Source organism: Sus scrofa, chromosome X, assembly GCF_000003025.6.
Source record: "Sus scrofa isolate TJ Tabasco breed Duroc chromosome X, Sscrofa11.1, whole genome shotgun sequence".
Lineage (NCBI taxonomy): Eukaryota > Metazoa > Chordata > Mammalia > Artiodactyla > Suidae > Sus > Sus scrofa.
Window position 1 is genome coordinate 8,952,749 of NC_010461.5, and position 12,143 is coordinate 8,964,891.

Genomic DNA, 12,143 nt, shown 5'->3' on the forward strand with positions numbered 1-12,143 from the left:
AAGAAGAAGAAGAAAAAAAAGACTTTCTTATAGGGAGTTCCTGTTGTGGCTCAGCAGAAACGAATCAGACTAGGAACCATGAGGTTGCGGGTTCGATCCCTAGCCTCGCTCAGTGGGTTAAGGAACCAGCGTTGCTGTGAGCTGTGGTGTAGGTCGCAGACACAGCTAGGATCCCGTGTTGCTGTGACTGTGGTATAGGCTGGCATCTACAGCTCAGATTCAACCCCTGGCCTGGGAACCTCCATATGCTATGGGTGAGGCCCTAAAAAGACAAAAAAAAAAAAAAAAGACTTTTTTATGAAAGTTCTCTTGTGGCTCAGCAGGTTAAAGATTCAGCATCGTCACTGCTGTGGCATGGGTTTGGTTCCTGGCCCGGGAACTTCCATATGCCATGGGCACAGGCAAAAAAAAAAAAAAGATTTTCTTATAAAAGCAACTTTAATTTCATGATAAAATGCTCAAGAGATCACGTTTAAGAAAAAAAAAGATAAATGTACAAATCTGTGTCAAATAATTTTGTCATATCTATTTCTATCTTTCCTTTATAACGGTATAGTAAATATTATAAAATAAAATATTTAGAATATTATTTAATTTTTAATTATACATAGCATTTACAGGTAAAATATTTTATTCCCTCTTTTTTTTTTTTTTTTTTTTTGTCTTTTTGCCATTTCTAGGGCCGCTCCCGCGGCATATGGAGGTTCCCAGGCCAGGGGTCTAATCAGAGCTGTTGCCACCAGCCTAGGCCAGAGCCACAGCAACGCAGGATCCGAGCCGCGTCTGCAACCTACACCACAGCTCACGGCAACGCCAGATCCTTAACCCACTGAGCAAGGGCAGGGACCGAACCCGCAACCTCATGATTCCTAGTCGGATTCATCAACCACTGCACCAGGATGGGAACTCCTCCCTCTCGAGATATATATATATATATGTATGTATGTATATGTTTGTGTTTATATGTATAAAATATCAGAAGGGGAAGTTCCCTTGTGTCACAGCAGGTTAAGGATCCAGCATTGTCATTGCAGCGGCTTAGGTCACTGCTGTGATGCGGGTTTGATCCCTGCCCCCAGAATTTCCGCATGCCTTGAGTGTGGCCAAAAAAAAAAAAAAAAAAAAAAAATACCAGAAGGGAAATTGAACAATATAATAAAATTGTTGAGATTCAACCTTTTTTTGAACTGAAAAAGTGTCCGTGTTGTTTGGTTCAGGAAAATAGTGTTGGTTATTTCTGAGGAATGAGACTGCATAGATTGTTTTCCACACAGTTATGTTTCCTTTACTTTATGATGCAAGGCTTTCATGAATTGCATTTCTAATCAGGAAGAATCTTCCAAGATGGTTGTTCAGTGAAACCCGAAAGGCAGCCCCTGCCGTCAGTCTCCTTTCTGATCCCGCCCTCTCTCCGTTCAGGTTGCCTCCGTTGGCCTCGTTCTCGGTTCAGTGCTAAGGTTCTTCCCAAGCACATCCCAGCTCCTCCCTCTGCTCCTCCTGCCCCTTGTCCAGCTTCTTGCACAATCCCCTCTTCAGCCTCATTGCTCACGTTTGTCTCCGTCTCGCTTTCTGTAGTTTCTCCCCTAGTTAAGCACCATAAAAGTAGCAGCGAGCATTTCAATAGCGCATCTTATGTGCCAGGCATCCGAGGCCAGTCTGCGTCATCCTAGGAGGTAGATGATACTGATCTCATCCACTTCAAGATGCGATGAGGAAACTGAGGTACACAGTGTTTAAGTGGCTTGCCAAGGGGTAATCTGGAGGCGTTCCCTGGTGGCCTAGTGGTTAAGGACGTTATCACTGCTGTAGTTGGGGCTACTGCTATGGCATGGGTTTGATCCCCGGCTGGGGCACTTCCACATGCTGTGGGTGTCCCTCCCCCAAAACAGGAAGAAATAATCTGGATCCATGGGCCGTGTGCCTAAGTACCAGGCCATCATGCTAATAAGCACCTTCTTTTGCCTCCAGAGTAGGATCTCTTATTTCTAGAATAAGCAGCCATGTCTCTGCTTCTGGGCCTCACGTCAGATTTCTTCCGTTGCCTGGAATAGGGGTTTAGCAAACTGTGTCCCGTGGACCAGATGTGTCCTCCTCCTCCATCCTGGCCCACACCTTGATTTTGTAAATAAAGTTTTATTGGAAGACACTGGCACCCATTCATTTCCACTTTGCCTGGCTGCTTTCTTGGCACAAGAGCAGAGGTGAGAAGCTGCAACCGAGACCACGTGGCCTGCCAAGTCTTAAACACTTACTGTCTGACCCTCTAAAGAAAGTTTGCCGACCCTTGGCTTGAACACAGGTTTTTTTTTTTCCCTCCGTTTTAATTGATGAATTTATTATTTATTTCTTTGTTTGTTTTTCATTATAGCTGGTTTACCGTGTGCTGTCAGCTATACTCGAATACAGTTTTCATATCCAACTGTTTCAGCCACTGCGGCTGTGTAACCAATGACTTGAAATCTTAGTGGTGTAAGGCGACCATTTATCATGTTCACGGATCCTGCGGGTCAGGAGTTCCAACGGGGCACAGCATTTCTCTTCCACGATGTCTGGTACGAGGACAGATGAGATTCAATGAGCCGGGGACTGGAGCCGCGGGGGCTCCGCAGGCCTCACTCCGTAGCTCCACGTGGTCTCCCCATGTGGGCTGTCCAGCAGGGCAGCTTCAGGCGTCCAGACTTCCAATTTGCGAGTCCCCAGGGAATGGGAGGGACGCTGTTGCACCTTTTCTGACTGGCTTTGGAAGTCATCCAGGGTCCCTTCCACTGTGTTCCATTGGTCAAGGCAACCACGAGACCCAGGTTCCCACAGAGTGAATGGAGGCCTCACCTCTCAGGGGAAGGGAGCACGTGTCAGATTCTAAGAAGCATGTGCGGGACGGAATAGATATTGCTGTGACCGTGTCTGGAATATAATATCTACCACCCCCCACCCCACCCCCACCCGACTTTAACTCTAGACAGCTTACTGTCTCCCAGGACCCTAACTGGAAACACACGTAGCGTGTTTTGCCACATGCTATCCCATCTCTGAAGCCCCTGCTCATCTTTGTGTCACATTCATTTCATTATTTCCCCATCCTGTTGGTGGAAAATATTTGAGATTTATTTATTTATTTTGTCTTTTTAGCTATTTCTTGGGCCGCTTCCGCGGCATATGGAGGTTCCCAGGCTAGGGGTCCAATCGGAGCTGTAGCCACCGGCCTACGCCAGAGCCACAGCCACGCGGGATCCGAGCCGCATCTGCAACCTCCACCACAGCTCACGGCCACGCCGGATCGTTAACCCACTGAGCAAGGGCAGGGACCGAACCCGCAACCTCATGGTTCCTAGTCGGATTCGTTAACCACTGCGCCACGACGGGTACTCCTGAGATATTATGATTTATGAGAAACATATATTCGGTCACTCAGATGACCCAAATGTATTTCTCATATATCTGGTCTTCATACATGATTCCTGGCACATAGCTTTCCAAAGCCTTGGAATTTCCGGAAGATGAGAGCTCTGGGAGCATCTTTTATTAAAATATCTGATCTCCTTTCTTTGGTTCCTGAAATCCCTTCAGAGCCAGAAGGGTGAATTGGGCGTCTTGTTATTCTAAAGAAGCCCTTTCCACCACACCTGCTTTTGTGGTAGTGAAGTGACTTTTGAGAAGCTCGCAAGGAGGGGGCTGGTTGCCTGGGAACTTCCATATGCCACGGGTGTGGCCCTAAAATGCAAAAAAAAAAAAAAAAAAGGGGGAACTGACTAGGGGAACTGACCTAGATTAGGGGGCTGGAACTTCCAGTCCCACCCCCTCATTTCCGGGGAGGGGGGTGGGGGGTGGGGTGGCTGGAGGGTGAGTCAATCACCATTGGCGAATGAGTTCATCAATCACACTTGTATAATGAAGCCTCCAGCAAAACCCAAAAAAGGACAGGTTCCGAGAGCTTGGACACGTGGAGGTGCTGGAGTTGTGGCTCCTGGGGGGAGCATGGAAGCTCTGAGCCCTTTCCCTGTACCTTGCCCTCTGCATCTCTTCCATCAGCTTGTCCATCAGCTTGTTCCTGAGTTACAGCCTTTTATCACAAACCGGTGATCTAGTAAGTCAAATGTTTCTCAATTTTGTGAGCTGCTCTAACAAATGGATTGGACCCAAGAAGTGGGTTATGAGAATCTCTGATTTATAGCCAATCGACGGGAAGCACGGATTGCAGCCTGGGCTTGTAACTGGTGTCTGAAGGGGGTGAGAGGATGGGGGAGGGCAGATTGAACCCTTAGCTTGTGGACTCTGATGCTGCCTAGATGGTGTCAGAACTGAGTAATAGGGCACCCAGCTAATGTCAGAATTGCGCACGGGTGTGGGGACACTACCCTCCAAGCACGTCAAAATTGGGTCCCGGGACCCAAATAACATCAGATGCTTCAACTAAACCCCGAGGATCACTCCCAGCCTCTCGCTCTGCTCCTTTTCTGTGTGTTATGACAAATGTGGGCCTTTGTTTTTCCGAGTCGGAATCCAGCCTGACAGGCTGGAGGAGCCGCCTTTCCTCCCTGTGCCTGAGCAAGTCCTCTGCTGTACCCTAGGTTTAAAATCGTCATTACCCCTTTGTGAGTCTGCGGAAATTCTTTGTAAAAGGGATGCAAGTGGCAGTCTTGGACGTGTGAAGTGTATGTGTGATGGCGAGGACCAGGGACTTGTCTTGAAGCTAAATGTACAACAGTGTCTCTCACACACAACTGAAAAAACATCAGTGGACGTGGTTTTTAAATTGTGGGTGTGGGTGGGGGGGGTTGATGGCTTTATTTCCTCCCTTAGTTCTGCCACTGAACTGACTTCCTTATTTTTGGACTAACTTCTTTACCAGGTATATGTAATGTGTTGTCTTTGGAAAGTAAGAGGGATTTTTTTTTTTGTCTTTTTTTTTTTTGCCTTTTTCTTGAGCCGCTCCCGTGGCCTATAAAGGTTCCCTGGCTAGGGGTCGAATCGGAGCTGTAGCCGCTGGCCTACACCACAGCCACAGCAATGCTGGATCCCAGCCGCGTCTGCAACCTACACCACAGCTCACGGCAACGCCGGATCCTTAACCCACCCAGCAAGGCCAGGGATCGAACCCGCAACCTCCTGGTTCCTAGTCGGATTTGTTAACCACTGCGCCACGACGGGAGCTCCCCGGTAGAGGGGATTTATCTCTGTGGCTCAGCGGTTAACAAACCCGACTAGGATCCATGAAGATGCGGTTTGATTCCTGGCCTCGCTCACCCTGCGAGCTGTGGTGTAGGTTACAGATGCGGCTCAGATCTGGTGTTGCTGTGGCTGTGGTGTAGGCCAGCGGCTGCAGCTCCGATTAGACCCGTAGCCTGGGAACCTGCATGTGCCATGGGTGTGGCCCTAAAAAGCTTAAAAAAAAAAAGAAATTTACCAGTAGGACGGGAAATGTAAAAAGGAAGTTAGACAAGGAGATCTTGACTACCTCTTGTTGGTCTTCCATCCAAGCCAGTCAGTAATGGGTCATAGAGAAGAAACTTCGCTTTGATATTTCAATGAATTCGTTCTTTAAAGAAAAGTATAAAAACAATAACACTTTTGATGTTTCATTCCATAGGTTCTTGAGAGAATAAGCTTGATACTCTTATTAAATGGATAATCATTACAGCTCATCTCAGGGAGCAATGTCTTAATTGCCTTTTCTCTCTGGCCTAACAATTTCCATCTACACCAGGGATCAGCACATTAGGGCCTCCAGGCTAAATGCAGCCCTCTACCTGTTTTTATAAAAAAGTTGCAGTGGCACTCAGTCACGCTCATTTTTTTGCATGTTGTGTTGCTGCTTTTACAGCACAGCAAAAGGATTGAGCAGTTGTGAGGGAGATCAGATGGCCTGCAAAGAGAGTGATGTAGCCTCTGGACTTTTAACAGAAAGTTTGCTGACCCAAAGCACAGGTTGCCGCTTAAACTTCTTGAAGTTTTTTTTTTTTTTCTCTTTAGATGTCAAATAATACAGTGAATCACATGACAGATTTCAGTAGGACTATATTTAATTTTATACTGAATTATGTGTTTAGTCAGTATAAAATTATAAGGAGAAACTGAGCTACCTCTTTGTTTTGGTCCTTATCTGATGAAGTAAACTAACCAAGGATTTTAGCCATGAGTGTTGATTCACATGCTTCATTTCTTTTTTTTTTTTACATGAATGTTTAGTTTTTGTTGCTATAACAGGCATATCTTTAAATGATACTATTCAGTGTTTTTATTATGTTCACAGAGTTGTCCAGTCATGACCACAATCGATTTTAGAACATTTTCATGACCCACAAAAGAAACCACAGATCCATTAACAATCACTCCCTATGCCAACACCCTCCTTTTTCTTTATTTTTTTATTTTTAATTGTTTTTCTCTTTATGGCCACACTTGCAGCATTTGGAGGTTCCCAGGCTAAGGGCTGAATCGGAGCTGTAGTGGAGGCCTGTGCCCCAGACACAGCAACACCGGATCCGAGCGGCATCTGTGACCTATGCCACAGCTTGCAGCGATGCTGGATCCTTAACCCACTGAGCGAGGTCCGGGATCAAACCCACATCCTCACAGGCACTATGTTGGGTTCTTAACCCACTGAGCCACAACAGGAACTCCCCTTGATTTTTTTTAAACATCTCAAAAGAATGAGAAAAAAGAAGAGATTAAGATGAGAACTTTTGAATCTATGAGGTGAACTCATACAGGGATATTTGGTTAAAAGAAATTTGTGAAAAGATTTACAATGATATTCAAAACTGGTTGCAGGAGGAGTTCCCGTGGTGGTGCGGTGGTTAACGAACCTGACTAGGAACCATGAGGTTGCAGGTTCGATCCCTGGCCTTGCTCAGTGGGTTAAGGATTTGGCATTGCCGTGAGCTGTGGTGAGGTCGCAGACGCGGCTCGGATCCCACGTTGCTCTGGCTCTGGCGTAGGCCAGGGCTACAGCTCTGATTCGACTCCTAGCCTGGGAACCTCCATATGCCACGGGGAGCGGCCCTGGAAAAGGCAAAAAAAAAAACAAAACAAAACAAAACAAAACAAAAAAACTGGTTGCAGTATGAGTTTCCTGGTGGCTCAGTGGGTTAAGTATATAGAAATGCAACTGATTTCTGAATGTTAATCTTGTATCCTGCTACTTTGCTGAATTCGTTGATCAGGTCAAGTAGTTTTTGTGTGGAGTCCTTAGGGTTTTTTATATATAGTATCGTGTCATCTGCATATAGTGACACTTTTACTTCTTCTCTTCTAATTTGGATGCCTTTTATTTCTTTAGCTTATCTGATTGCTGTGGCTAGGACTTCCAATACTGTGTTGAATAAAAGTGGTGTAAGTGGGCATTCTTGTCTTATTCCAGATTTTAGTGGGAAGGCTTTCAGCTTTTCTCCATTGAGTATTACATTGTCTGTGGGTTTATCATAAATGGCTTTTATTATGTTAAGGTATGTTCCGTCTATATACACTTTAGCAAGAGGTTTTATCATGAATGGATGTTGGATTTTGTCAGATGTTTTTTCTGCATCTATTGAGATGATCAGGTGGTTTTCGACTTTTCTTTTGTTAACGTGGTGTGTGACATGGACTAATTTTCGTATGTTGAACCGTCCTTGTGAACTTGGCATGAATCCCACTTGTTCGTGGCATGTAATCTTTTTTATATTGTTGGATTAAGTTGGCTAAAGTTTTGTTGAGAATTTTTGCTCTATATTCATCAAAGATATTCCTGGCCCAGGAACTTCTGTATGCCGAGGCATATCCAAAAAAACAAAAACAAAAACAACCCCAACAGAACAGCAACGACAACAAAACCCCACAACTGGTTGCAGTAGTGAAACTCTCAGAGTGCAACAAGAGAACACCAGTTAGCGCAGTGGTCTGCACACTGATGTTATAAGGAGTTTCTCCATAGGCCTGGGGTGACAGCAGGAGAGGCTGTCACCTCGGAACTGCCGTGTAAAAAAATGCCAAATTGCCTGCGGATTTAGTTGTATGAGTTCATAGAATCCATAATAAGGTTTAATATATCTCAGTCGAATATATTTTTTTTCTCTACTTCTAGCATAACCCACCCTCTTCCCCAAATGGGAGTAGAGGAAATAAGTCAGCTCTAAAAATAACAAAATGGTAGAATCGACTTTAATTAAAGGCTTTTGAAGATGATAATCATGACTGTCAAAATTTCAAGAAGGTATAAGGAATCTAAGAGCTGAGCTCCACTGGAGTTTTTAAACTCTGCCCCAGGGTGGACGGTTCTGTGGCTTCTATGGGGCACCCCCAGGGGCCATGGCAGTTGGAGGCCAAGGTGGGTCAGTGTAGCTCCATCTCTCCTTCCAACCTGAACAGCTATTGCCTTATACGTAGGATTTCATTTACGATGAGTTTTTAGTTTTTTACTAGTTGTTACTAGTTTTACATTTGTGTTTTAAAACCATAGATTCTAGGCTAACTCTTCAAATTTTGCAGGTGAGGAAACTGAACCTATAATACTTTGGATAACTCTGCTTGGGTCACCCATTGGATTTATGGTAGAACTACAGTTAGAATTTAGCATTCCTGTGCTCAGTCAAGAGTTTTTTCTATGATTTTTCTAATGAGGAGGAGCAGACTCTCATGTCTTAATCCACTGAGACAAAGGGTTAACCTTTATTAATATCCTCACCTGTGGATATTAAAATAAGAGTTCAATATTTAACAGCTATTGTGACTTGTTATCATGCGGTAATAATAGTTCTGAAATTTTTGTATGCATAAGAAACACCCAGGGAACTTGTTAACAAAATTCATTTTCCTATTTATCCTTGTTGAAAATCCTGATGTGGAATATCTATACCTTAATCAAACATCCCAAGTACATCTAATATAATGGTTCATGCACCATAGTTTTAAAAATATGATCATGGAGTTCCCATCGTGGTGCAGTGGAAATGAATCCGACTAGGAACCATGAAGTTGCAGGTTCAATCCCTGGCCTCGCTCAGTGGGTTAAAGATCTGGTATTGCCGTGAGTTGTGGTGTAGGTTGCAGACGTGGCTTGGATCCCGTGTTGCTGTGGCTCTGGCGTAGGCCGGTAGCTACAGCTCCTATTCAACCCCTAGCCTGGGAACCTCCATAGGCCGCAGGAGCGGCCCAAGAAAAGGCAAAAAGACAAAAAAAAAAAAAAAGAGTAATTCTCCACTGACTTTCCGAGTAAAAGCGCTTTGTCATTGAAGGCAGTTATCTTTCTAATTTTTGTGAAACATGTAAGCTTTATTTGTTAAACACTTGATGTTCTGCCATGCTGTTTCACATTTAAGGGGCTTGTTCCTTTTTATTGCTTAGTAGCGTTGCATTGGCGGGATACTTGAATACTATCGCAGTATCCCTATAGTAGAGGGAGTTGTGGATATCCTGTAATTTAAGGCCATTTTGTTTATCTGATCACCAGATATTGGGCATATGGATTGTTTCTAGTGATTAGCTCTCATGAAGTTGCTGTGTACACGTGCATAGAAGTCTTTGTGTGGGCATGTGTTTTTTGTTTTTCTCTTGGGTAAATAACTGGAAGTGGAATTGCTGAGTTATATAGGAATTGTGTTTGTTTTAAGAAACTGACAAACTGTTTTTCCAAAATGACTGGACCATTTTACCTTTTTCTGCCAGTTGTGTCAGAGTGGCAGTTTTTCTTTATCCTTGACAACACTTGTCATTATCCGTCTTTTTGATCATGGCCATTCTCGTGGGTATGAAGTGGTATTTCCGTGTTGTTTAGTTTGCATTTCCTTGATGACTAATGAAACTGAGCATCCTTTCATATGCTTATTCACCTTTCATGTATCTTCTTCTTCTTTTTTTGTTTTGTTTTGTTTTTTTGTTTTGTTTTGTTTTGTTTTTTTTTGGCTGTGCCCATGTCATGCATGCAGAGGTTCCCAGGCCAGGGATCGAATCCACACCACACCAGTGACCTGAGCCACAGCAGCGACAACATGGATTCTTAACTGCTAGGCCATCAGGGAATTCCTTATGTATCGTCTTTGTTTTAGTGTCTTTGTATTTTTATTTTATTTTATTTATTTTTTTGCTTTTTTAGGGCCACACCTGTATCAAATGGAAACTCCTAGGCTAGGAGTCAAATCAGAGCTGCAGATGCTGGCCTACACCACAGCCACAGCATTGTGGGCGTCTGTGACCTACACCACAGCTCATGGCAACACCAGATCCTTAACCCACTGAGCGAGGCCAGGGATCGAACCTGTGTCCTCATGGCTACTAGTTGGGTTCATTACCGCCAGGCCACAGCAGGAACTCCTCAGTGTCTTTTTAAATCTTTAGCTCATTTTCATTTATTTATTTTGCAGAATATTTTTAAAACATTACATTATTGCATGGTTTAGAGCAGGGTTTGTCCACCTTGGCACTCTTGACATTTTAGATCAGTCTTGGTTGCGGAAGGCTGTCCTTTGTATTGTAAAATGTTTAGCACCATCCTCAGCTTCTATCTAGTAGACCCCAGGGGCATACCCTCTGCCATGGTAACCAGAAGTGTCTATGGATATTGCCAGATGTTGTCCAGGGGACAGAATTACCCTTAGTTGAGAGCTACTGGTTTGGAAATTGATATGGATCCGAAGAAGTAAAGGTCAAAGGTGTGTGGTAAAAGTGAACCTTAACTTGGGAACTTTAAATGGGTATATTTTAGAAAGGTAGAAAGAAGAGGAAGAATTTCAGGTAAGCCATTTCCTTTTTTATAATAAATTTTGCTGCTAAAGCAGTTTTACAGTGATAGAGATTTAAGACCAGAATTGTATCCTGTTCTGCCACCATCCTCACAGCATTGTTGCTTTTCTCGTGTTTCCTTCCCATCTGTATCCAGAAGTCTCTCTTGGGAGGCTGTGGACTGCTGTGCCTTTTGTGACACATTTAGTATGGCTCTGATTTTGTGCTCTTAAGTCTGGTTTTCAGTGTGCTCCTCTATTCAGATAGGTTTTATTTCCCTTATTTTGAATTATTTTCCTAGAAGGAACATCCCTGAATAATATTCCTGGGATAAAGGACACACCTTTTTTGTGGGTATTAATACGTATCACCTCTTGGTTTTCCAATTAGGTACCAGTTAGGAGATGTCTGTTTCCAAATTCACGCAGGCCGGGTTGTGCCAAAAGTAGTCATTGAATAAACCATTCTTTCTCTGCATCTTGAGAAGCAGCTGTGCCAGTTTCCAGACACCCAATGGTTTAACCCTTTGCCTTTCTTCAGGGTCCTATATATGAAACAAACAATATGCTAAGTTAAAATTCCTGGACTAAATAAAATCCCCACGACAGACTAAGATTTGAAGTATGGAAAGATAGGAAATGAGTTGAAAAAGATAAATCTGCTTGGGCACCAAGTCAGGATAGTACTTCATGCAATAAAGCCTCCTTAAGTAAACATCTGATGGAAGGAATAAAATCTTACTTGCACATAAATCTTTTTTATTAACAGCAAGGTTGTGGGTATAAGTGAACGCTAATGTACCCAAGGGAAGAGGAAGTAGAGGGAGTGATTATAGCAAATAAGATGAGGGCAGAACTGTTTCCCCGTTCATCATAAATCGGCCCAAAGTTGTTTAACCAAAACTAAGGCAAGATAGATGGCCCTCCTGATGGCACTTCGCACGAAAGAGAGTCAAGCTAATACTTAATTGTAGCCACTTCTTCTCGGGGCTCTGAGTGCTCTGAAGGCCTGATGTCATTTGGGCACAAGGAGAGAGTGTTTTCTGCCCTTCTGTCTTTTGATTTCCGTACCTTGACTGAAAAGGGGACAGCAGCCAGAAATACACGCCTGAGAGGGAGCTCTGGGCTTGCGGTTCTGCTGCTTCTTCTCGGTCGAGCTGGGGCCACGTCAGGGGCCGGGGCTCTGGAGTCATTTGAGCTGAGAACATTTGGGCCGGGGAGAGCCTCACTCTCCCCTGGAAGGAGTTTTGCAGCAAGCCATAGTGTTTCACAGACAAGTTCTTGATAGGTCTGAGCAGTGAGGGATGGTACAATTAACTGAACAACAGGAATAACAAAGTAGAAGCCTGCGTGGGCCTGAGTGGTTGGCACTGTGGCATTTAGTCTGTATGGGGTGGTGGGTCCGGTGCCCGTTGCGTCCCATGTGACATCAGCCTGCCTGGCTTGGAA

At 44.2% G+C, this 12,143-nt stretch overlaps 1 protein-coding gene across 9 annotated transcripts in view; it reads left to right on the forward strand.

The window, feature by feature from the left end:
- Window positions 1–12,143, forward strand: part of FRMPD4 (FERM and PDZ domain containing 4) — an 826,395-nt gene that overhangs the window by 327,710 nt on the left and 486,542 nt on the right. For 2 of the 9 annotated variants that reach the window (XM_021080624.1, XM_021080628.1), the window contains exon 1: window positions 3,807–4,084. The exons of the other annotated variants lie outside the window; for them this stretch is intronic. The gene's annotated coding sequence lies outside the window, so the exon portion shown is untranslated. Of the gene's footprint in view, window positions 1–3,806; window positions 4,085–12,143 lie in introns of those variants that run through there. 9 annotated transcript variants of the gene reach the window in all.